We start from the raw sequence: 24,369 nt of genomic DNA on the forward strand, positions 1-24,369 counted from the left end.
CATAGGGGTGTCGGAACATAGAGCAGTCACCCTAAAAAGAATTCTTCAAGGTATCACTGAATTTTCTATTAACACAAAAAGGAACTGTCTAGAACTGGAACTTCCATAATTCCAAATACATGTATGTCATAATTATTGGAATAAAGTATGCAATTATGCAATAATGGATTGTGAGAAGAGTCACGCCGGAAAACAGCACTGTGGTCAATACGGTACCAATTTATTCGCTTGAGATAGTCAAATTCAACAAGCATTAACTACAATCGCTTTATACAGCCTGTATACTAATGTTTAAATCATTACATCAAGGTACACCAATCAAGTAAACAAGAAATGCGCAATCGCATAACGGGTCCCAAGGGACTACGGATATCCATACACATAAGCACAATGCTTTTAGAAGCGCCAGCGCTTCTCACAACAAGTCGAAGCGTAAAATTGCTTCACACAAGCTGATTACCGCTGTGCTGTGGATAATTCACTTATCCGCAGCACAAGAGCCCATGGAGGGAGGGATGGTGGATCACATGATCCATCATCACCGTTAGGATGATGGCCGTATTAAGCCAGCACTGGCGATAGTCGCTCGTCCGTCTGTGCTGACCCTCACAATCAAACTTTGACAAATGGCCAATCTCACCTCTCCCTCCCTGGGCTTACACCATCCATACAACCAAACACCTTTTTTTTTTTTGGTAGCCCGTTCACCACTATCGTGTTATCTCTATCAAGGCTATCATGTTAGCATCTCTTTAACCAATAACACGGGCAAGTACATGTAGCTTACAAATGACATACAGCTGAAAACACTACTTTACGTATTTTCACACACTACTTAATTAACATACACACGCTACGTACTTAAATTCCTACATCACACTATGTTGTCAACGAAACTTTCTTCAATGTGCTTGAAACTTTGCTTAAACTCAATCAATCTGGCGACAAACACTTCACCCTCGTCAAGCTCAGCAATTCTTTTGCTGTAAAACAACCGTCACAATGGGATAAATACTGTGTTTCTCGGTGGTGGTGGTTGTTGTTTTTCCTTTTTTTTTTTCTCAATTGTTTTTTGTTTGTTTTCTTTTTCCTTTTAATCTTCTTCTTCTTTTTCTTTTAACGCCTGGGTGAGTTAACAGAAATTTAAAGCTCTAGGTCTGCCTCTTGTTTTGGCTACAAGTAGACGAGTTTGGGCAAATCTGCCTGACTGAACTGACACTTTTCGTGCCAAGTTGTTTTTCTTAATGTTATGGTATGTGCCTAAAAGATCCACCGGTAAGGTCCACACGGGCTGGTTAGCCCAAGTGCGGCCACATTCTATGTGGGGTGTGTTGCCAGGAGTGCAACTGAAAAGTCGTGAGTTAACAAATACCTTAGTTAACAATTACCTCAATTACCTCGGACAGGTGAACCCCACCTTTAAGGAATCAGTGCTAACTGTGACGTCACCATATCTGGATGAAAAATCAGCGATGTATTTGGCGACTGATGACGCTGACGTCTGGCATATTATTTAAATGACTTTCTCACTCCTCGAAGGCTTTTTGGAAAGAATGGTACAACCACGAGGGGTTGGGTGCGTTTGCAAGAGTCTAAGTTCAAGTTCGGTGAAAAGTCTTCAAGTAATGCTCCGCTTCTTCCCAACCAGTGGATCTCTGTACTGTGCCAAAGCTCGCCGTTCCTGTAGCCATCGCCCGGCCTTTAGCTTGGCGGATGAGGCTGTCCCCGCTGAGCCATATCCTCGGTACCCTGTATGAATTAAACCACAAAAGAACCCATTCGAAAATGCAACCCACAACTTTATTTACCAATGAGAAACTACGCCTTAAAAACAAACCCCATTTTTGATATCTTAGTATCCGAATCGTCAATCACTGCATGGTGACCAGGCCTGTCTCGTGATCACCTTTTCTGTACCCGGATATATGAATGAAAGGCGTCGCTGCGCCACCGGCCCATCTTTTGTATTTCCTCTGCTGAGGCCCCATTCAAAGCTGCTGTGGTGGCCGCCCCAATTCTAAATGAGTGGGTCCCGAACCGCTGAGATGGGAAGCCTGCGTTACATAAAGCCTTATGTAACACCGCCTTGAACTGTGAGGGGGGTTGCGTCTGCGTGACAGAAAAGAGGGCCCCCGACCGCCGGTCGAAAGCCCACATAAAGCTTTACTGCCTCCAAGGGGCACAATCCTCTGGGGCCTTCAATGATACGGAGTGTTGTTGACCGCCCACACTGATCGGTCTGGGAGAACCGAATACAAATCAAAAGTGCTAGTTGGGCCCGGGGCCCAGTCAATATCCGTAATGGCTAGAACCCGCCCGGTCGGGCCCCTTTTTGACGCGACGGTAAACTCCCCCACCCGTAACAATCCAAAGTAGGCGAGCAGAAAGGCAGCTTTGAAAAGTGCGCACTCAAATCGTCACCGTTTTCACGAAGAGCCACATATGTCAAAAATTACCATTTTTTCGATTTTGATTTTTTTCAATGTTTTGCTTTAAAACAATGAACTTAACCATTTTGACATGTTTCTGTAAGCAAAACATCATTAATTTCCAAGTTACATTAATGTTGCAAGGGGCCAAAATCTCGATAAATGAGTTTTGCGTTTTCACGAAGAGCCACATATCTTTGTTACAATTTCAGCTGCGCGCGCGTACTCACACGCGCCTATGGAAATACACGTTGAACAGAAAGGGCCAATATGTCGGAAACCTGAATTTGCGTTTTCACAAAGAGCCACATATCTTTACTAGTTAATTTTCACTTATTTACTGCTGAATTAAGTCTTATTACTGGGTTTATGTAAAACTTCAGCTCACGCAGAATAGTGTGATGGTTTCCTTGCTTCACAAAGTTGTTGCAAAGTGGTATTTTTTGCAGTTTTAAAATATGAGAAACTTCTTTTGCGATTATCTCGAAAACACTTTTTCTTCAAAATCGACATATGTGGCTCTTCGTGAAAACGGTGACGAAATGCAGTTGTTCATGCTGCCGGCAAAGTCGGCACGATTTGTCTTACGATATCCCAAGTGATAGGACGTCTATAATTCGTCACCGTTTTCACGAAGAGCCACATATGTCCAAAATTACAATTTTTTTCGATTTTGATTTTTTTCAATATTTCGCATTAAAACAATGTACTTAACCATTTTGACATGTTTCTAAGTAAGCAAAACATCATTAATTTCTAAGTTACATTAATGTTACAAGGGGCAAAAATCTCGATAACTGCATTTTGCGTTTTCACGAAGAGCCACATACATTTTGGCCCTTTGAACGCGTACAAAACCCATTGCACGGAAATACGTAAAAGTAGGTCAAATGAGATTTGCGTTTTCACGAAGAACCACATATCTTTGTTACATTTTCAGGCGCGCGCGCGTACTCACGCGCGCCTATGGAGATACACGTTGAACAGAAAGGGCCAATATGTCGGAAACGTGAATTTGCGTTTTCACGAAGAGCCACATATCTTTACTAATTAATTTCAACTAATTAACTGCTTTATTAAGTCTTATTACCGGGTTTATGTAAAACTTCAGCTCACGTAGAATCGTGTGATGGTTTCCTTGCTGCACAAAGTTGTTGCAAAGTAGTATTTCTTGCAGTTTTAAAATATGAGAAACTTCTTTTGTGATTATCTCGAAAACACTTTACTTCAAAATCAACCGAATATATATAGTATGTGGCTGTTCGTGAAAACGGTGACGTATTGTCCGGTGCCCCCGTGAGTCTTTCGTGTCCCTCTAGCATTCTTTTTATCAGGAAGTGGTGAGTGGGGTCATCCCAATTATGACTTTTGTGTACTAGGGATAGAGCTGATACGTGCAGGGCAAGTGTGGATGGGGCTAGTTCTTTTAGAGACAGAGCTGCCACAAAAGCGATAACTTGCTGTGTCGTGGCTGGCCAGGCCCGGCACAAACGCGTACTTATGCGAAACTCCTGAAAAGTGGCGATTACTCGCTGGTAAGATGCTATGGTGCTAGGGGCTAATGACCTGGAAATTAGCTTATGGGTTTCAATAGCTAAATCCTCCATAGAAATGCTGGCAAAGTTGCTGGCTTTTGGTCTGCAAACGGTGCCGCTTGTCTGAACCTGTGTAACTGCAAACGAGATAATGAATCGGCAATGATGTTCTGTTTTGTCCCGATATGCACCGCCTTAAAGGAAATGTCATACTTAAGACAAGTCAACACAAAATGCCGCACTAGCGACATGATTTTGGGGCATGCCGACGTTTGCTTGTTAACTATGTACTTCACAGACATATTGTCAGTGAAAAATGCGACTTGTTTCCCCGCTAGCTCTAGACCCCAAATTGTTACTGCGGCCACTATAGGAAACATTTCTTTCAATGCAATCGAGTAGTCACCTTCTAAGATCATTGCTGGCCATCTACCATTAAACCATTTGCCCTGAAAGTATCCTCCGTAGCCTATCCCCCCGCTAGCATCAGTAAAGAGCCTAATGTCCTGATTTGTCGTCCAACCCTGGGCCCTGATTATCCCCGTCCCATTGAAGGATTCTAGAAATTGTTGCCACATCGCAAGTTCCGCCTTGGCGCCCTACGATAACTGTACCTGCTGTTTGGTTCGTTTTCGCTCTTTCAACATGCCTATAAGCCGCCGTAGAAAAGCCCTACCCGGTTTGACTGCACGACATAAGAAACTCAAGGAACCTATCAGGGATTGCACCTCGGTGACCGACAAAGTGGCCGACCGAAGCGCCCTGCGTACTTTACGGTTAATATCGACTAATTTTGTCGGCGGCACCCTAACCTGCATGCAAGTGACGTCAATTTCTAACCCAAGATATGTCAACTTTTTGGCGGGGCCCTGGGATTTCTCCGGTGCCAGGGGAATGCCGAAGAACTCACAGCTGGCCTAAAGTTCAACTAAGAGCAATCTACACGACCGCGGGTCACTACCCTCCTTGCCTACACACAGAAAATCATCCATGTAATGGATAATGCCATCTGACCCGGTATTTCTTCTAACCAGAAATTCGATGAAGGTTGAAAACCTTTCAAAGAAAGCCGGTGTTCACCGCGCACCCATAGGTAAACATTTGTCTACATAATATTTACCGTCCAGTTTCATCCCCAATAATTCGAAATCCTGAGGGGCAATCGGTAACAACTCAAATGCTGATTTGATGTCCGCCTTGGCTAGTAAGGCGCCCTGCCCTATTTGTGCAACTAATTCCACCGCGTCATCGAATTTGCTGTACTGTACTATGCAGTTTTCTGGGGTGATAAAATCATTAACTGAGTAGCCCTCCGGATAAGAAAGGTGGTGGATCATACGATACTCCCCTGCCGTATGCTTTGGCACTAAACCTAAGGGGTTTACCCTCAATATTGTTCTAAGGGACGACTATTGAACGGACCTACAATCCTACCTAACTCCAACTCTTTGTCTATTTTATGCTGGGCCGTTACAGGATTGGATGTTTCTGATTGCAAATTGGGGAATTCGACCGGTAATCGAGGCCCATAGTAACCTAGTTTGAACCCCTCAGTAAAACCCCGTGCTAGAAATTACGCTGTCTGTCTGTCCGGATATAACTCAAGGAGTGTTATCAAATTGTGTTTTTTAATGGGAGTAGGCACTTAATCTAAACTGCACAAACCTATGTGACCCCCTGGCAATCGCCTAGTAACCTCGGCAGGATGTGGCAAGCTACTGTGTGTTCTCGGATTTTGGGGTTGTTTGGGCTGGTCCCTTACCACTGCTAGTTTTGGGTTGTTTTTGAGAGTTGGAATAGCACGACAATCTCCCGTGCCTGGTCGCCCCACAGATGGAGCAGCAGTGCGTGAACTTACAAGCTGTTCGCACGCACACCCCTTTATAATTGAATTCGTAGCAGTGCCCGAGCAGCTTTGCAGGTCTGTGGCCCCCTGAGTAGTTTGGGTTGCTTTTCGACTGGGTACTGGGCCGTTGCCTTGAAATGCCGACTTATTAGCTCCTCCCCCTGTGAAATTGGACTTGAGCTGACCGCCCCCTACGACATACAACAGCCATAGTTACCCGTCGATCGCCTCCCATGCTCTGTTACTCCCTGGCATACGAGACCTAAACTCGACATCATACTCGCGCCACCCAAACCCCGCGTACCGAAAAGCGGCAGATCTAATGGTACTGCAATACTTCAACAGGGACAATGCGCAATCCGGTCTTGCCTGAAGATAGATACTACTGAACACCAAAAACGCGTCAGTCCGACATTACATGTACCTGTATCAATATCATTTCAAATAATGTGCAATAGTAGGTTTTATTTTCACTCTCAGAGTGTGCTGGTATAGAGGCAGTGTTGGTTGGTCGTGGGAGACGTCTTTTTGACTAAATTTTTTACTAAAGTGGTGTCTCTCTCGTCAGATTGAAGTTGTTTTGGCTAGTTTATTTTAAAAGTGTTCCTTTGGGATGCAGTTTATCAGTTTTAACTATTCCGGTGTATTAAGTGATCTTGACACTTGTGCGGACTGCTGTGCTCTGTCCCGGCTTAATTGTCCATGGAATTGATTCCATTCATGGGATGATTGGGTCGGGATGGAGTGCAGTGAGTTTGCGCGGGTGTCGAGACTGCGCTGGTTCGTCTGCGCTTTGGTGCATTTTAGTCTTTTACTTTTCTTAAATGTTTTTAATATATATTGAATGTTATCTCTTCATGTTTGTTTTTTAAAATATTGTAATAATTGTTGCAATTCAGTTTTTTGCTGTGATGACAATTTTTAATAAACCTTTTATGAAATGAAATGAAATGAAGTTGTGCACCCAGGGATTTGGCTTTTTTAAGGGGGGGGGGGACCACTTTTACTTGTCTCCTGAAATCGCCCAAACTTCTGGCGAAATGTATGCCCAGACAGCGATAACGGATGGACTGGTGACAACTCTAAGAAGCAATGTTGTCAAGTACCCATGGTACCTAGCATAGGACAGCATTGGAGTGCAGGACCAGACTAACAATAATTTTAAATGTTGCGTGTGCCTCGTGTTTGTAATTTGGTAGTAGCGCGTGCCGCTAGCCATGGTGACCGTTTTAGCCGATTTTCGGCTAACTTTGACAGCATTTTTGTTAAAAAAACGAGTTTGACAGAAAATTTGACAGAATAGATTATTTTGGCAGATTTCTGGCAGAATTCTGCAAAAATGAGTTAATTGACAAAAAAAAACAAATTGAAAAAAAAAACCATTTGTTTAAAAAAGCTCTAGTTTTTTCAAACACATCTTGCATAAAGTGACAGGTTGGCTGGTTTAGGTGCCGAGGTTAATTGGGAAACGGACTTTGTCGTGGCCAGATCCGCGTTTTGCCCGAAATGTACGCAGTAATTTCACATCTTTATAAGACTGTTGATTCATCATCATCATCATTCAATCCACTGCTGGATGAAGGCCTCTCCACTAACTTTCCATGCTTTTCGGTCCCTTGCCAGTTGTTTCCATTTCTTCCCTATGAAATCAGAGATTTCATCTCGCCATCTCTTAGGCTTTCTTCCTCTTCGCATCTTCAATGACTGTTGATTATTTATAATGTAATTTGAGAGTACCACTCTGCACGTGATTTTAAGTTTTTATAGCGTATTTTGAGTAAGTCTGGGGAATTTGGCAGATTTTTGATAAATCTGACAGATTTGTGATGTGCATTTAGCAGAATTTGTCTCTGACTTTACGGTCACCCTGCCGCTAGCGCTTGCGAGTCACTGTGAAATATAACGACCACATGAGCTGAGCATATCGGCGGGAGTTACTGAAGTTTATAAAGGCCCCCCTGCCCTAAGTAAGATATTTTTAATCTTCTTAGCACTGTTCTTTTTGCTAGAGGCCTAGTCCATCTTTTGCAGCTATCAAACGGTGCTTCTGTGCTGAGAAAAAGAAGCACCGTAGGAAATTTAAATTAGTAATACTTAGTAATAGGCCTATATAGGCTAACATGCATACTGTACTTTTCGTTTTGTTTCTTGGCGCAAAGACTAGATCGGCAGCGCGTGCATACGTACGTACGTATACGCGCGCTAGATGTACGTACATTACCAACCTCGTTTTCATTGTTATTGCCCCCCAAATTTAAATATGGCGGTATCCACAAAATGGCTTATGTTCTGTTTGTACAGTCATAGCTCAGGTGTTTCCCTATAATTCATACTATTAAACTTGTACAAAGGTGTGTAAAGTATGTGAACATGTAAAAAGGTGTCTGTATATTAGCTAAGGACAAACTTGCTTGGTAAACCAGTGGCAGTGCCATCCACCCACTTCTGAAAATGTTTTGCCACCAGTGCCGTCTCTTTTTGCGACCCATTGATGTATTCCTTTCTTTTTCTGGTCACATTTGAAGCTTGAACATAAGGAAGATACAATTGTTTATTTTTTATAGTGAAATATGTTTTGGTCTAAAAAAAAAACCTCTTTCTTGAAGAAAATAATACGATTGCTCAATACTAGTGGATGTCCTATCAGTCTAACTATCAGTCTCTAACATGGCTTTAAAACGTACAAAATGCCATGTGTTTGTCTACAAAAATAAGTATAGTTTATTGTTATTTTTTCCAGTGTTCCATTCACCATGCAACAAAGTTGACAAGTTCATGATCATGAGAGGATTTAAGAAGGTAAGCACTGCAGCCCGGGAGTAGCGTATTTATTTTCGTAATTCAAAGTCAAACATCATTTTGTTAGGCATTTTCTCTGCGCTTCATGCTACAATTTTGATTTTATTTTATGAAATGGAGGGCATTCAAAGGCAAAGTGCTTTAATAATATGATGTACAACTTGGCTTTTTAGGTGCTTAAGTTTAGCAGATACATGTGTTTAAAGTTCGGAGGTCATGCTAATTTAAATTAGTCAAAGGTTCATTGACTCGTATCTCAAAAACTAACGAGCCAAACCACAAAAAAAACATAGTTTTGGAGATTCTCATAGAGACCAATCGTCACACCAAATATTGTTTCAATCTGTGAGGGTCATGTTTAAAATTGTGTTGCATTGATATGGAATGACACACCTATGCCAAACATGGCTCAGTTGGTTGTAGTTTAGACATTACAGCTGATTTGATATTCAAATTATTATGTCAGTCACGATGGAATTGCCCTACTGTGGAAAACTAACATTCAAGAAAATTACTTCGGGAAGGTTTCATTCAGACATTTACACATGTACTGTGGAAAAGCGACTTAATAACAAATACATGTAGTTTGGAAAATTAACATTTTCTTTGATGGACAATGGTTGTCACATCATTGTTTACAACTTACGAGTATGTATGCATACATGCGTGTACATGTACACGTTTAAACATATACACGTATCAATTCGCATGCAATTTTCCATATATAATGTAATTGCCCTGCACACTGTTTCTAAAATGGTGGTTTTAGATTTAAGATTAAGTTTTCTTCACTCTCCTCACTGACCTTGATCCATGACAGGTGGTTGACTTGCAGTGTGGGGTGTTGGTGAGTGGGGGGAGCCAAGGACATCCGCTATATTTTGAAATACACATGAGACATTAAAATGTACATCAAAAACGCTTGTGAATGTCGGGTTCCTACTGTAGTATGCGTTTACTAAGGTACCTACCGGTACTAACATACATACATGTACTAACAATTGCTATAGGAAAACTAACATTCAAGAAAATTAATTTGGGAAAGTTTCATTCAGACAATTACACATGTACTGTGGAAAAGCGACTTAAAAACAAATAGTTTGTAAAATTGACAGTTTCTTTTAATGGACAATAGTTATCACTTCATTGTTTACAACTTACGAGTTCATGTATGTATGCATACATGCGTGTACATGTACACTTTTAAACATGTACACGTATCAATTCGCATGCAATTTTCCATATAGAATGTAATTGCCCTGCACACTGTTTTAAAATGGTGGTTTTAGATTTAAAGATTAAGTTTTCTTCACTCTCCTCACTGACCTTGATCCATGGCAGGTGGTTGACTTGCAGTGTGGGGACATCCGCTAGATTGTGAAATAAATATAAGACATTAAAATGTACATCAAAAACGCTTGTGAATGTCGGGTTCCTACTGTAGTATGCGTTTACTACGGTACCTACTGGTACTTACAGGTACTTACAATTGCTATATGGGTTCTTCCACTGGGTTGAGGAACAATATGTGACATATGATCATATTAAGAAAAGCATGAATGCCTTGCTAGCAGTTCCTCTACATAATATTTGTTGTTGGGTGTTTCACTACTGCAGAAAGTTTGAAATCATTTCAATGTATTTTGCCAAAAAAATGAGCAAAAAAGGTCATTTTGGATGTAACATTGACACCGTGTCAGTGTTGCATCCAAATATGACATTTGTGCCTTTTTTTTTTATTTCTGCGAAACATTACCCAAATTCACTTTGCGTACTTCTTACTATAGATGCAACACAATAAGAAAAACTTTTGTTACGGTAGTCAGGTATCAAATGGAGCAGATATGATAGCTTGGATGTGTGGATGTAACACTGACACGGTGTAAAACCCAATGTCACACTTCCATTGAGTGATTTTTACACCGTTACATCCACACTTGAGGTATTGTTTCTGCTATATCTGAACCCTGACTATACCAAAACAAAATCTTTTCTTGGTGCTGAGGTGTCCAGTTGTACATGTACATATACAATGTCAGTTTGGGTAATATTTGACAAATGTGTAAAAAATGGCCCAAAAAAAGAATATTTGGATGTAACATTTACACGGTGTCAATGTTAAATCCGAATTAATACATTTTTGCTCATATTTTTGTCAAAGTACTTTCAAATGATTTCAAACTTTCTCAAGTAAGGCAAAATAAAAAAAAAAACATGTTTAGTGTCTTGCCTCTTTGACAAAAAGGAAGGAGGAGGCCCTTTTTTTTTTTTTTTTTCTTTTCAAAATGGCCGCCCGACACGCTAGTCCTGAGTTCTGAGACGTAGAGAACCAGTTAATATTTCACACGGGGTGAATGTATGATAGACTCTCGTGCAGACGCACGTGCTTATTGACTATTGCCACAGCTTTATACACGGTAAAAAAGTCTAAAAATACGATTTCTTTCGTCAGAGATCGATACAATTTATCAATTTTTGTCTTTAAAAAAAAAAAAAAAAAAAAAAAAAAAGGAGGCGGCCTCTAAAAAGGAAGCGGGCGGGGACGCTAAACATGTTTTTTTTTTTAAATGAAACACCCTAAGACAAATATTATGTTGAGCAATTGTTTAGAATGCCTTGATACTTTTAATAATATAATCAAATATATGGATGTCACATGCACTGCTTCCCAACCCGGTGGAATGACCCATATTTGATGCAATCATCAAGGCTTGAGATAAATTAAAAGGCTCATCATATCAATTTGTTTATGGCCAAAACCGCTCCTATTTATTTTACCTGATTCAATCCGATTTTGCGCGTAGCACGATTGTAACAAAATGTAATACAAATGCGCGTACGCGCAACGTGTACTGTGTGTGGAAGTGAGCGTGTACCATTGTGCGCTTAAGGGGTTGCAAATTCGCGATATACTGCAGAGTGCATTGGCTTCGATGGTCGCAAAATATATCAGAAGACAGAACAGTCACATTTCTGAAACATTATGATCATCACAAATAAAACTACAGCTGTTTTAGGAATACATGTGGCTTGCACCTATCAAGTTTTTTTTTTCACCAAAAGATGGACTTTAATGGGGGTTTTTACAGGTTAACTCGATGACATCATGAAATTTCTGCTTTGTCGAAAAGGATGCAAGTCTCCTACATGGACATCAGGGAAAGGCCGACCTTTTTTTGAACAAAAAATCAGAGTGTTACATAAGAAAGCCATATGTTTCCATGATGTTCCAGGCACTATAGTTGTGTTTTTACTAAATGAGAAGCGAGAAGCTGACAATTTGACAGCTAAAAAACACAAGACACAAGAGAAGTTTTTTTTTTCAAGAATTTATTTCGCAACTTATTACTTCTCAAGAATTACCCCATATTTTACTCAAACCATCAGCAACTTTACAAATACACATACAGCAAATTACAAACTTCAAATTCAAAACATCAAACTTTTCAAATTCACATGAATTTGCACAGAAATTATTATTTTTAGAATTATCACTGTCATTAATTTTCAAATGGGTTGACATTTAACAACGATTTTTGACATTTGCCTATGTAAAGAGTACAACGTGACTACTTTCCGCTAAAAAATAAAATTCTTGGCTGAAAATAAGACACATATCCAAACCCATGTGTAACTTTTCAATGGAAAGTGAAATGTCAAAAATCGTAGTTAAATGTCAACCTGCTTTCCATAAAAAAATCGTCAAATGTCCTTTATCAACTTTATAACAAGTTAGCTTTAAGACTGGAAATGAACTTTTTTTTCATCCTTACCTTTTGAATAAGTTTAATCAATTAGCAATTAAAGTTGAGGCAAATTTCAATAACAAAATTCACAAATACAAAGAAATGTGGTTTCTTATATGTGATGAAACAACGACAAATGCTGCTTTCATGTTGTTTCAGTTTGTTTTAGTGTTTTTTGGTTTGGACTTCTTGAAACTGTTTACACTATACATCCAGAGAGGTTTCTGTGGGGTCGGAATTTTAAATAACAGGTGCGTTTATTATGTCCGGTCTCACCACACATAGCACAATGGATCTGAAAGGCAGGTTTTTCCTTGTACATGTCACTCAGCATTGATATTCTTTTCTGTTTCTTGATAACTTGGACAAAGGCCTCCGAGTTGCGGTGATTTGTTGAACGAAAAAAGAGAATCGTCATAGTGTCATTTAGTTTTTCCAATGCTTGCTGGCTGAAGTGGTTGATGTTGGGATAAAGTTGGAGGGATTCTGACAGATGATTCATAAAGACATGCATGTAAGGAGTCACATCCTTTGCCTGGAAGGTAGTTGCATACTTGGTAACCCATGCACGAGCTCGACATTCTATTAATTTGGGATCACTACCGTCAGATTTTACAAGAGTCAGAATTTTGCCAAATTCTTCCAGAGGAATTCAATGTCTTGAACTTTTGGGTGATTTGGAATGAGTTGCTCGAGTTTAATGTGGTGTTGTATCTTCTTATGCTCTGGTCCAGTGAAATCTCGGTATTGAAGTTGACCAGTGTTCTTATCTGTGTATATGGACCATGGAATTGCAAGTGTTTTTAGAAAGTTCTCAAATGCCATCAGGTTTTTGCACTTGCTTTTGTCCACATTTTTTCCATTCTTCTCAACATTATCTGCACGCTTTAATATCTGAATCAACTGAATGACCAATTGGTCTGAAATTCTGAGGAAAAGGTGCAAAGGATCTGGTATTACACGGTGTACTGGAATGAAGGTCAAAATAGGCTTTGCCACACAGCCTGTATTCTTGCCTTTGTTAAGTCTAGACATTCTTTGTATTTCAGATACTGTGCGTGCACCGTTTGCTGGATCTACCATAGACCATTTTCTTGAGCTATCATACCTTTCTGAACTAGGACACTTACACCAGGCGCACGAGTACCTACTGCTACATGCTCCAATGCCCATAACTTCGTTGATAAATTGCATGTCCCCGCCAAAATAATACTGGAGGTCAAACACATTTTCATCAATGATCGTGATATCTCGCCTTGTGTCCAAAATTGTATCAAACGTCTGCTTCAAATATTCATATTTCTCAGGTACTCTTACCATGGCCAATATGTGTTCTTCACTTACATGTTTACTGTACAGAACTCGGAATGCAAAGTTTACACAATGAAGACGCTTGCCGATCCAAGTCCCATCTGCACTTAACTTAACACCTATTGTTTTAGGAATGGGGTTTGTACTGTGCTTTTTCATCATTTTATCCACGACATGCTTCACTTGCTTGTCCAATGGTTGCCATGCACCTATCATACTTCAAATATGCTAATTTCAAAGTTTAAATCTTGCATCTTGTTGACATCTTTAATTCTTCCTAAACTTGGAAGACTTTTGCATGTACGCCTCATCCTAGTATACTGTTTGTCAGCCAAAGAAAGAGTGTCTTTCAAAAACACTGCCTTTTCGATCGGAACTACTTCTTTCTCATTATCTGCTGGAGACTGATCAGGGGCCAAAAAGTCAACAATGTTTCCATACATGTCAGCTACTTGGAATCTAAGGGGTTTGTACCCCTCTTCCTGCAACATGGAAAACTTTTCTTTGATGGATTCCAACAACACTTGCTTTCGCTTCCTGCGATATGACCGTGAGTAAGGTTTGTTTTCATTTGCAGCAAATTTTCTGGCACTTTTGATAGATTTTTTTACTACCTTTTTCGCCATTTCACGATTTCGCTTGATCAAGAGACTATTTTTTTCCTTCTCCTTTTTGAATTCCATTTCACACACTTTTCTCCTCTTAGATTCCCACACTAGGTCATGTTCAAGTTTCCTTTCAACACCACCTAAGTGGAGTTTGTACACCGAGTTCTTCCAAGATTCTAACAAGGAAGCTTGTTGTTTCCCCCCCCCCCCCCTTGCCTGTCACTGTTTTCAATTTGCTGAACATATTTTTAAGTGTGCTTTGTACTCGGCAAATTACACCTTTATTCACTAAATCTGTGCTAATGGAATCATGGTCAGACTCAAAAATTCTTTCAAGTACGGACACAACATACTTGGCTTCGTCAATATTACCGTTATCTTGAGTGACCATGTGATACAACGCATACTTGTTTATTGGAACAACCCAATCATCACTAGAAATGCACCTTACATTTACAACTGCAAGGTACAGTGTAATTACAGCAATGAAAATAGTACAACCTTTCATCTTGCAGTTCAGTGCTTGTATCACAAAGACCTATTTATACGTGTCAAGGCGGTGTAAATCTGCTTGGCTTCCAAAATCCTTTACAAATCGAACTGTTACGTGGAAACCTCTATGAGTAAGTTTTGGCTGCAGATTCCTGGTATATTCTCTTAGAGGTGCTCTTTCAAATTTTCAAAATTGTAATGTGTCTTTCAAAATGTAAGCAAAATCACCTACAGCATTATTGATTCTGAAGAACCAGTCTTGAGTGCCTAAAACTGATCCAACATTTCCAATGTCGGATCTAAATATGACCCTTCCCCTACTCTTTTATGCTCTTGGGCATTGATGTGTGTCAAGAAATGTTCAATTGCTTCCCTCTGTGATGGTACCTTTATAGTTATCTCTGAGTCATATCCTCTGGCAATGTTGAGGCTCTCTTTCACCTGTAATTTAGACAGAAACAAAATACAAATTAAAAATAGAGCTTAGTAAGAACTTGAATAAGATTTATTGGTGTATAATATTGTTCAGTTTTTGTCTTTTTTTGTCTGGTATTGTGTAGTTGTAGTACGCAGTATGGACCCAGTCAGTGTGTGGGAGAAGTTTAATCCAAAAAGCTGCAGGGTAGGAATGAATTTGCTTTAAATAGCAATCTTGTTGATCACGTGCACAAAGCACGTCTTTGAATGAACTGAAATTAAGAGTTCCATACACGGCCGGCACTTGACACCCTGTGCACAAACCCTATGAGACTTGTCTAAAAAATTGTCAAATGTTTTCTCAGTAAATGCTTCAATATTTTTCATTGCTAAATTTGACTTTTTAGAACATTTTAACGCTTTCTGATGGCTGACAGGTCATTACAGGGAAATATTAGTGCCGGCCGTGTATGGAATTCTTTACAAACTGAATTACTCTAGAAAATTAATATGGGGTTGGTGATTCTGAAAAAGAACACAGGTATCACAATTGATTCTATTTCTCACACCTGCAACATATTTAGGAATTGCATTTTATGAAAAACAGGGTTGGTAGCGTGAAAAACATCGAAACAGTCAGGTACTTTCCCTGCGTATACTTTCGGGTTGAAAGTATACGCAGGGAAAGTACCATTGTACATGTAGGTACCCCCTCTGGATGAAATACTCACATTTTATTTGTGTATTAACACTTTCAAATCAATTTCAAACAGCTATCCACAGTGTGCTTGACATCCAAACTAAATCATCATATAACATTCTCAACAGTTAATTGTTTGCTTATAAATTACTTTTATATGAAAGCAATATTATACTTGCCTGAATTTTGATTTGTTGCTTCAGATTTCCGTATGCATCTTCTTCCTCTAATCCATCAGGAATGTCTACAATGTTGTTCTTTGGTAGCCACTCATCATACCAACTGTCCCATCCTATATAGTGAACCTTGAATTTATCCTCAGTCTCATCTATCACCTGTGATTAACATATTTACAGGTGTCAGAAATCCACAAAAATCTGCCAAAACTTACCATGAAGTGTGATAGATTATTTTGTGCCATTGTCAATATAATTTAACAAGCACAGCATAACTTTTAATTTTTACAAATTATTTTGAAAAAAAAGGTTCGTCTCATTAATTGTACTGTGATCGCGTCCCATTTAAACCAAACAAATAAACAGATTATAAAAAGGCTCTCAAAATATTTGTAAAAATAGTTCAAAATCTTTACCTTCAATCTCCAAAGCTTTCGAACAGGCCAAGTTATTTTTTTTTGACCTGTGATGAAATCTAGGTCTGCGCCTCTGTCCAATAACTTATGGTTGATTTTGCATTTTGACCTCAACTCCATATCTGTAGATTAAAAATAAAAACACATAACTGACTTAAACTTTCTGACTTCCAACCCCTTCAATAAAATTCAAAGGTAGACAACAGTCTTGGCAACACAGACCATATCGCACACACATGATACCCCCAATAATAAAATGGTGTGACCCAGCCACAAAAATAGCACTGTCACTAGCACTGTGCACTGTAGCCTGCGCCTAGACATGTCCACACGTTCATGGGCCTAGCCTAGCCTACGCTTGATTTAGGAATTGGACATTAAGAAGTGATAACATTTGTTGTTAAAATCAATCGTAAACTGAGCTGAGATTCAGCATCTTAATTATCAGTTATATAACCAATACCAAGGTTATTTTAGTGGAAAACTGGAATTCAACTTTTGGGTAGAAACTTGACTTTTTGTGACAGTTGACCGCCGTGACAAAGGCCAAGTTTCTTGTTGTTTTGGCTTCCCGTCCCCACACACAAGTCGTTCACGCACAGACGAAGGCTCACTTTGAGAGTGGTTTTATGGAAAGCAGATCACCAGATAAAATAAATATCATATCAAAAAGAAAGTCTGGAGCAGCATTACTATGCACATGACACAAATCAGAGAAGAAAATCCAAATAAACTTACTTACAATGGTAGAGAAAACGGTGTAATCAGCGAGCGGCCGGCCGGTGTGACAAGACTTGAGCGTAGTGTGTACGTACGTACGTACGCACGCACGCACAACGCAATGCCCACGACGTATTTGAGCAGGGTTATGATTGGCGATCATCTTGTTCAATCCTAAATGTACGGGCCTTAACAATGTCCAATCAGAATACATGTTAGATAATTAGTTAGACCAGAACTTTCCCTAACAACACTTTTTTTTAACAATGCCGTACGGTGGCGCTGTTGAAGCGTTGCGGGTTTACTGAAAACCTCGATTTACACACAAAATCGTGTTAAATTCTGCTAAAACAACAATATATATCCTGAAAAGTATGGGCTTTATTTTTAATATAAATTCAATATTTTATATCAGTATGATGTAAAATAAAATTGTCTTATTTTCTTTTAACAAGTCAAAGCGTTGCTCCGTTTTCCAATAGTGTAAAAAAAAAACCATCGAGGCGCCGTTTTTGATGGCAATTCCTATAGCGGAAAATCAGTTCCTGTGTGGACGCTTGAAAAGGAGCGCTCACAAATTGATATGTGACCACAACAGATTGGCAAGGATCTGCGGGGCTTGAACCCACAATCATTAGGCCTGTTCTCTACTGCTAGACCACACATGCCCCTAATAATGTACATTGTAATAACCCTAACCGACATATAGTGTATCACCAGCCGATCATGTTGCTGAAGCTACCGTACAGTACATTAATTGCATTATCTGTAGACCATGATACAGGTACATTATCTGATAGAAATTTTACTACACTATCACTATACATGTACCGGATAGTGACACAAATTCCGAAAACATGATTGGTTGGCGATATGTTATCCGATGGTTATTCTTTTGTAATAGCATGTAAGGCCCCCCCCCCCCTCAAGTATCCAGTTTCTGGTGTGGAACTTGCCTCAAAAGTGGTGCGGTGACGTGGCCTTTTTTTTTTCAAACGGTGCCAGACTCACTTTAGTGCAATATATATCGGAGTCCAGCGAGGCCACATAAAGCTATACATGTAAATACTAGATCATGGCCCCATCGAAAAACACGTCAAAATTGTGCAGCAGCAGGATTCCAGTCAAACCAGTGATATTGGCGGTTTTGAGACATCATCTTACATTGAAAAAAAACCTTTTTTTTTTCATTTTGCCGACGCACATGGCTACGGCGACGTGCAAGCTTACCAGAAACTGGAGACTTTTTTGGAGGGGCCTAATTGGAAGAAAACAGGTTTTTTTTTCCTTCAGTTTTAACCATGGGGAGGGGGGAGGGGAGGGGGCGGGGGGTGGAATCCCCCTCCCCCTCCTGCTGTGAGATGGTGAAAATTCAATGTAACCCGGCTCTTTTAAGGTAAAGCCTAGTTTAAAATTAAAACAAACAAAAAAAAAATCAATTTTCTGTGAGTACCCCTTACGTAGAATGTACCATACATTTGTACAAGTACACGTATAGCCCTTGCAGTTCCGAATCCTCCAATTTTAATATCATTTTGCACACCTTAACATGTACCTATTCGCATGCAATTTTCCATATATTGCTGTGCACTAGTACTGTTTCTAAGATTAGATGGCGGTTTTAGATTTGAAGATGAAGTTTCTTCAATATAGATGTACTCTCCTCACTGACGTTGATCCATGACAGGTGGACGACTTGCAGTATGGGGTACATGTTCGTATGCTGTTGGGGAAAAAAAGAATGAAAACTGGTACATGTAAGTATTAACATTAGGCTATAGATTGCAGTGCATGTACATCGTTATCTATAGAAACATGTTTGAAGCTACGGTACGTTATTCATCATTTCATGATGTAATGTTATTGCTGATCTACATGGAAACACTTCACTTCAGACAAATTTCAAGTCATGTACATGTTCAGTCAACTCTTGCTAATACAAATTCTGGATAAATAACAAAAACAAATCCTTGGTGTTGACTGTGCATTTACATGTATAAGGAATGTACACAATGAACGGGACAAGCACTCCATTTAAAAGGGAATATAAACATTATTTGCTTTTGCTGTATTTTCAGAAATGGATGGAATTGGGGGGTTGGAAATATATAGCAAATATAGTTACACTCACTTTTTTGAGGTTTTGGGTTCGAAAATGCTATAAAAACCAAGAAAAACAATCATTTTCCTGTAGTCTGGTTCCCTAACTCCATATAAAAAGAAATATCAGTTTACATACATTGGGGAATTGTAAGGTCAGGGAACCAGTCTAGCTGGCTTGTACCCATTCGTAGGTGTGTAATCGCTTGCAAACAAGTGCGATGGTCAATTGGGGCCAGTATTTGAAAAAAAAGCCAGTTTTTTCCATTGCTGGTCGGCCAACCAGCGTTGGAAATTGATACAAAAATACCACTTTTCTTGAAAATGACAGTATACAAAGTGCCATGATTTTACAGGATGCTTTACACTGTCAATCATTCAACTAACAGTCCAGCAAGGTAATTCAAAATGATTTGGTGTAGTTTTATTTTTTGATGTTTGCAAATGTTGTATTTTCCCTTTAGAGATAAAAAACAACATTTAGGCTGTATCCGCTGAGTTAATTTGTATTATAAATGAGAGTTGACGGTACAAATATCATTATTCTGTACATAATATGCTATTATGTATGTTTACTGTACTAACCTTCATCCATTTCTATATGCTATTATGTATGTTTACTGTACTAACCTTCATCCATTTCTAGAAGCCTTTTGCCCACTTTTGTGATGGCTTCTTCAGCAAAGTGGGGCCTGGTATATGTTACAATTGACCAGTGCTGAGTGGCCCATGTGTTTATAGAAGAGTGACCTCTCAGATTGAGGAACATCAAGAGAGGCGTAGATTGTGCTCCCCCGGTGGCGCATTTGTGTTGCTGTTATTCTGTCTGGAGCTTTCAGGTTCACCATGGAGCACACTTTTTTTAACGTGTGCCAGCCGGATATGTGATTCCCAGACTGTAGTGTGTTAGGAAACATATATCTGTTGCTGGGATTTATTCCAGCTGTGTTCCTGGCCTCCTTGCTTCCAATTATGGCCATGGCTGCCTGGCAGTCTGTTGGGAAAAGCACCGGGACGAGGTGGTCGTTGCCGTTGCCAGTTTGATATGTGATTTTCATTTCTGAAAACAACTGTCGTTCCACCTCGTCCACAGGACGGAACTTTTGACTGGTCAACCATGAGCCCGCCTCAGCCTCCTCCCACTCCCTCAATAACAACCGAGCAGGATCTCCACCTCTCCTGAAATTGAACATTGTTATGCTGCACGCTACCAGGTCTCGAAGCTTCACAAAGTCATGAGAATCCCAAAAGGTGAATTTGTCTGAAGTCATCTTATGAATTTCATTGACTGTAAAGTCTCTGAGTGTCTTGATGTCCTGCTCGAGTGGGAGTTGTTCAGGTTTTCTCAGCTTTACCTGTCTGTGATTGTTCAATTGGTAGGTTGCATCTCCAAAGATGAAGTTATGATGGAGGTCTAAAACCTGGACGAACTTTTCAACTTCATCTGCATTTTTATCCCTGCTTTGTATGAGGTAAGTCCCTTTAACGATCTTAGCGGTTGTCTTCAGCAGATAAAAGACTGCATTTTTCAATCCTGCTTTGATTTCGGATCCAGGAGTGTCTTTGATGTTGCACGTGTTATCATTGATCGACCCCTGTAGTGTGTCAAATTGCTCTCGATCAAGCATATCAGCTGCTGTTTCAGTACCTTTGACTGGTTTGTCAATTTCCGCATTCTTTTTGCGAAAGACAAGATACAACGAACCAAGTCGTCTCATGTCTGATCGAACTGACATCTTTACCTCAGACAGCTTGTCTTGTTTCCTTTTCACTGCCGCTGACGCTGCCCAACCATACAAATTATGGCATCATTGCAGCACAAGTTACCAACAACATCGTCTCTCAATCCACTGAGGATTTCATCCTTAAAACTATCCCTTACCAAATCAGGCAGAGGCTGGAGAAAAGAGGTGGAAACTGCTTTGGCACTTACTGATGTCTCCTCGGGGCAATAAAGCCTATTAGAGCAGCAGCCCAGAGCATTTTGATCAAACGAACGAGGTACCAATATCCAAGCACAGAAACATTTATTGTGTAACCTAACATATTCAGATATGGATGTCTGCCGGGGACCTCCTGCTGCATGTGGCCCCTGGGGCCCAAAAGAAGGGGGCAAATAATGGGCTGGATCAAACATTCGAGGTACCACATAAAACCAAGTTTAAATGAACAATTACACCCTACTAGGTATAAAATATCCATTGCCAGACAAGTTGTCTGCTGCATAGGGCCCGCCACACACACAAAGTTGATGGAGGAGGGGGCGTGGCCGTCACCCCCTCCTTTTCATTTTCGCTGATACGGTTACAACGTGATGATTACGAAAAAAATGAAACTAGTTTATATTGATGCTTTTGCACTTGTAGAAAATGAAAATGTAACTTAAGAGTGATTTCAGGTCAGGCTAATTAGTTTAAGAGTGGGGCAGAAAGCGCGAAGGGGGGCGTGGCCGCCACCCCCTTCTTGTACATTTCGACTTATACCATCGCAACGCAATTTTTAAATAATGCCAAATTTCTCTGACAGGTGTGCTAATGTCTTGCAGTTATTTTGACACCAGTTATGTGAAATTAGGGCATACCTTCGTCAACAAATGTTCATTTTCCAGAACAGGTAGGCCTAAGTTAACATTTCCCATTGATAATGTACACGTTTGCACAAATGCATGGAAGTGCACAAGAGAGTAGCTACTAACAGATCAAATTGAAATTTCCCAGATGCATTACAAATTTAAGAGTATGAAAATAAACCCATGTTCTATTGGTGCCTTGGTAGTTTTAGAAAATTACATCTTAATAATGATTTCAGGTTAGACGAATTAACTTAAGAAAAGAATGGAAGGGGCGTGGCCGCCACCCCCTCCATGTATATTTTCGTTTATATCGTCACAATGTGTTTGTGCATGTGTGCCTACATTTGTATATTGTCACAATGCATGTTTTGATCGTACCAAGTTTCTCTGACATGTTTGCTATGCATTATAAAAGGTTGAGTTACACTACAGATGTCAAGTGGTCCTCTTATTATAAAACTTTATTAAGTTATTACAACACACAGCTAGCAGATGACTAGTCAAAGTGGTTTTGGGACTTGAGTCTGAAGATGGAATTGAATCTTATTGAGCAGTATCGACTGTTAAAGTCAAAAATCTTAAACAGTTGTTTACTTTGAGATCAAACAATTCGTATATACAATTTAAGTTCTTTATACAGTATAAGTAATGATCCGATATGGAAAAATTCATAATTAGCAGAGGTCATGGCCTTTGTGTACATTTTTAGGCTATTTATTCGACAACTACAAGTTGTTAACTTAGGCAATTTTTTTCAGAACCCAATTCTAATTGCAGGTGTTTATGCTATGAAAAGAATTTTCGTGCAGGGCACTCCATCTCTGACCTCTGGTGTGCTTCAAGAGATCAATGAACTTAATGCCCAAGGTTTTTGGTGATATCATGAGGGTAGAGAAACCTCAATGGTCAGGCGCGGATCCAGGGGTGGGCCGCGGGGGCACGTGCCCCCCGTCAAATTTAGTCCACAAAAAATCAAAATGAATAAAACAGGGGGGGGGGGGAAAGGTGGAGGAGAGAAAAAAGGAGGGAAGGAGGAGGGCAACCTTCTATCAAAAATACCGGCGCCGATATTAAACTGTGTACTGGCCGTATGACACAGTACTGGGAACTCGAGAAGCTTCGATCCGGCGCAGTTGCCTTACTTTTTAATACCAGCAACCCCACTCCTATTATCGACGCTATAGCACCCCACATAACAACGGATAACACTCGCGAAAATAGACTTAAAGTGTATTTACCGACGGTTTGAACAATTTTATTTCAAAATTTAGTTTCGTACAGATGATACAGCTTTTCGAGTTCTTTACTGTCAAGAGCTTCGATATGTTTAACGGTGTATTCCTTTCCCAGGTACTTTTTTTTTTTTAGAGTTTCCGGCTGCTACGACACCGCACAAACGATCTTTATATTCTGCGTTGTGATCTTGTTCGTTCGTTAAAGCAAGTTTTAGGTCCTCCATTTAATTAGAAACGAATTTAATTTTGTTGTAGCTTTTGTAACTTTGTTACAAAATCGAAGGTATTCGTAGGTGTAAAACGATAGATTAAGCGATATGGTGATAATAGCCAAAAACTGCAAATACTCGAATATTGCTATCATTTACTAACAGAATTATGCATTTTGTTGACGTTTGTTGAATAGGTTGCTGATTTCTGTTAATTAGCAAATACCTGTAACCAATACCAATAATACCTGTGTAGCTTGTTGAATAGGGTGCTACTCACCTCACTATTAATCGCTACTCACCTAGCTACTCAAGTAGCTCGTAACTAACTGGAGGTTCGGTGTATACAACCAACTTGCTATATTTCACATCTCTCAAACGTCGTTTTATATAATCTCGTTCTTCAATGGGTACGACGTCATTTTCGTCTCACGCTTGATCAAAATATGTTTTATCTTTGCAGTAAAATAATGCCAACCAAGCCGTATTTTCTCTATAATGTTTTAAAACGCTGTTGTACTTTTGGGTCAGTAACCAACAGCTGTGATTTACGTGTCTTCCGCTAAACGCCATTTTGCTTAGCGCGCACGTGCAGCGTCATCTTGTACAATTCCAGGTCGCAGAGATTTACCTCTGGATCTGCTTGAATCGACTTTCTTTCGATGTACGTTTTGTTTTTTAAAATGGTAGGGCAAATGATGACTATCGCTTCGAATGTATTTTTATAGTCTGACTCTAACAGATCCAAAATCCATTTTGTTTTACCCGAATTTGTTTTGCCGACGATTAAAGCGCAATGCGGTTGTGTCATTTTAACTTAACAGATAAAAAATTCCCGTCTTTCAAGTTCAATTGAGCATCCATGACCAAAAAGACGTACATCGTGAGGTCATCTTGAGTTTCGGCTTCTCTGTTAAATTGAATGTTGATGCCTCCTCCGTCTCCGAGTTTCCTGACGGATCCGTGAGCGGAATTGTCGTCGTTACTTCTAAAATCGAGCCATAGACCGTACTTGTCTTTTAGGTAGTCTCCGAGGTTAAAACCCGTCAAATTTAAGT

The 24,369-nt window shown here is 39.8% G+C and overlaps 1 long non-coding RNA gene and 1 pseudogene across 1 annotated transcript; one reads left to right on the top strand and one right to left on the bottom strand.

The window, feature by feature from the left end:
- Nucleotides 1–7,661: 7,661 nt before the first annotated feature.
- Nucleotides 7,662–9,711, top strand: LOC119733610. The gene is made up of 3 exons (XR_005271945.1): nt 7,662–7,777; nt 8,551–8,609; nt 9,430–9,711. It is a non-coding gene; the product is annotated as an uncharacterized LOC119733610 (long non-coding RNA).
- A 10,209-nt stretch (nt 9,712–19,920) lies between these two features.
- Nucleotides 19,921–22,751, bottom strand: LOC119733673 (annotated as a pseudogene).
- Between the last annotated feature and the right edge of the window lie 1,618 nt (nt 22,752–24,369).

This window comes from Patiria miniata, unplaced genomic scaffold (genome assembly GCF_015706575.1).
Source record: "Patiria miniata isolate m_02_andy unplaced genomic scaffold, ASM1570657v1 HiC_scaffold_26, whole genome shotgun sequence".
Taxonomy (NCBI): Eukaryota; Metazoa; Echinodermata; class Asteroidea; order Valvatida; family Asterinidae; genus Patiria; species Patiria miniata.